Genomic DNA, 3,072 nt, shown 5'->3' on the forward strand with positions numbered 1-3,072 from the left:
AAACCTTGGTACTAAAGAGAATCCACAAAACATTAATTTGGGATTAGGACTTTCTTCAGAAGAAAGAATTGCATTCATTAGATTATTGCATAAATATAAAAATGTCTTCGCTTGGAAATATGATGATTTGAAAACATATAATACATCTATCATCCAGCATACGATTCCAATGCTCTCTAAACAAAAACCAGTACAGCAGAAATTAAGGAAAATTCATCCTAACTTAGAGAGTCAAATAAAAGCTGAATTAAACAAACTCTTGAAAGCTAAGATAATTTTTCCTGTTAGACATTCAAACTGGGTGTCCAATATGGTCCCAATAAGGAAGAAAAATGGTGACATTAGAATTTGTATTGATTTCAGAAATCTTAATAAAGCAAATCAAAAGGATAACTTCCCTTTACCTACCATGGAGCAAACTCTCCATTCAGTAGCTGGTTCTGAACTAATGTCTTTCTTAGACAACTTTTCAGGGTATAATCAAATCTTGGTCCACCCTGATGACAGACTTAAGACAACCTTTAGAACCAAATGGGGAACTTACGCCTACCAAAAAATGCCTTTTGGATTAATCAATGCTGGAGCTACATTCCAAAGAGCGATGGACATAACATTCAAAGGACTGATCAATAAATCAGTAGTTGTCTATTTAGATGATATTACTATATTCTCCAAGAAAATATCAAATCATTTGCATGATATAAAACAAATCTTTGAACGATGCAAAAGGTATGGTATCTCACTCAATCCAAATAATTCCTTTTTCGCTCTTGACCAAGGTAAACTCTTGGGATTCATTATTTCAAAGGATGGTATTTATATTGATCTAGATAGAATCAAAAATATTTCTGATATTCCATTCCCTCATAATAAAAAATCCATGCAATCATTTTTAGGTCAAATTAACTTTGTAAAAAGATTTGTACCAGATTTCTCACAGATTTTTTTGCCATTACAAACCATGATCAAGAAAAATTCAGTGTTTAATGGGGGCCTATAGAAAAAGAGGCAATTGATTCTATCAAACAATCAATCATAAATTCCCTTGCTTTAAGCACTCCTAATTTTTCAAATCATTTCATTTTATATACTCTTGCATCTTATTCATCTTATGCAGCAGTGCTGACTCAAATTAATGACCAAAACTTGGAAGCACCAATTTCATTTTATAGTTCAAACCTTCAAGGTGCTGAACTTAATTACTCAGAAGTTGAAAAACAATCCTTTGTTGTATACAAAGCCATTAAACAGACCCTTTCTCTTAAAAGCTCACACAAAATTTATAGTTCCTTTTTCAGTAGTAAGACAGTTACTAGTTCAAAGGGAATTAGGAGAAAGGAGAGAAAATTTGGTCACACCATTACAAGAATATGACTTGGAAATCAAACTAGCAAAGATTGTCAAAGGCTAAGGTTTTTGCAGGTTGTTAGCAGGAGCTTCTAATATACTGAAGAAATCAATCAAATAAGCACCACTAATCCTAAATCCCAATACGCAAATCTGATTTTCTATTTAAAAAATGGATATGCTCCTTCTAATATTTCCTATAAAAACAAACATTCCATACGACTGAAAGCAAAAAACTTCATAATTATAGATTATGTATTGTTTAGACGGAATTATGATTCAATCTTGTTAAGATGCTTATAAAAACCTGAAGCGCAAAAGGTCTTTCTGGAGCTCCATTGATGGACCAGCAGGAGGACATTTTGGAGCTGATACAACACCTCATAAAATCATTCATGCTGGGTATTACTGGCCCACCTTGTTCAAAGATACTTATGAATATGTGAGGAAATGCCAAATATGTCAAACTACCAGTGGAAGACAAAGGAAGCCAACTTTTCCTTTGCAGTCAGTCAACATTGAACAACCTTTTGACCAATAGGGATTGGACATCATTGGAGAAATCACTCCACATTCGTCCAAACAACATAGGTATATCCTCACAGCCACTAACTACTTTACTAAGTGGGTCAAAGCAGATCCTTTGAAGACAGTAAACTTTGAGGCAATCATTGAATTCATAAATCAGTTCATCATTACCAGGTTTGGTGTCCCAAACGCTCTTATTTTTTATAATGCATCTTACTTCTCTAGAAATTCTATATTCAAGTTTGTTATCAAAATGGGATTTAAGTTGAAATATTCTGCAAACTACTACCCTCAAGGTAATGGTTTAGTAGAATCTACCAATAAAAATCTTATCAAAATCATTAAGAGAACTATCGAGCCGAATCATAAAAATTAGCATAAATCTTTGATGTTTGCACTATGGGCTGACCGAATAACACAGAAAGCCTCCATAGGCACTTCTCCATTTAATCTATGTATGGAAAGAAAGCTATCATACCAACAAATTTAGTACTTCCATCACTAGCTTTAGTGCAGTTTATTGAAGAAAGTCCCTCATCTTCTATTCAACTAAGACATGATCAGATCTTGAAATTAGAAGAAGAAAGAGAGAAAGCCCAAATTATACATGCAAAACATCAGCAGATTATTAAGTCATCTTTTGATGCAACTTCAACCGGTTCAAAACATTTACAAGTTGGTGATCTCGTTTTGAAGTGGGACAAAGCCCATGAGGATAAAAGAAAATACACTAAGTTCCAGAAAATGTGGCTTAGACTATTCCAAATCAGCGATAAGATAGGCCCTTCTACATTTATATTGCAAGATCTACCAGGTAAGAGAGATTCTCTTCCTATCAATGGCCTTATTCTCAAAAAATTCTTCAATTGAGGAAGTAACCCCTTCTCCCTTTGTAATATTCAATTTTCATCAAAATTTGTGTGAATAAATTAGTTTGTTTAAAATCCTAGGAAATAAAGTTGTGAAAAGCTTTCCATTGGTCTTTACTATAGTGAATAAGTTACTCAAAAGAAAATAGTTTAAAATATTTACTTTTAAGAAATGGAAGCTTTGAAGGAAAAGGAAAATTCTAGGAAGTTAGGTATAATTAGATTCTGAAAACCCCATTTTATTTTTGTGAAATCTTCTCAAAACTTAGAAATACTATAAATCATTCTAAAGTTTAAGAAGCCTAAAAACGGTTATTAATACAAAGCA

The sequence above is a fragment of the Pinus tabuliformis genome, chromosome J (assembly GCF_031772625.1).
Source record: "Pinus tabuliformis cultivar Carrire ecotype Pingquan chromosome J, CPIR1, whole genome shotgun sequence".
Taxonomy (NCBI): domain Eukaryota; kingdom Viridiplantae; phylum Streptophyta; class Pinopsida; order Pinales; family Pinaceae; genus Pinus; species Pinus tabuliformis.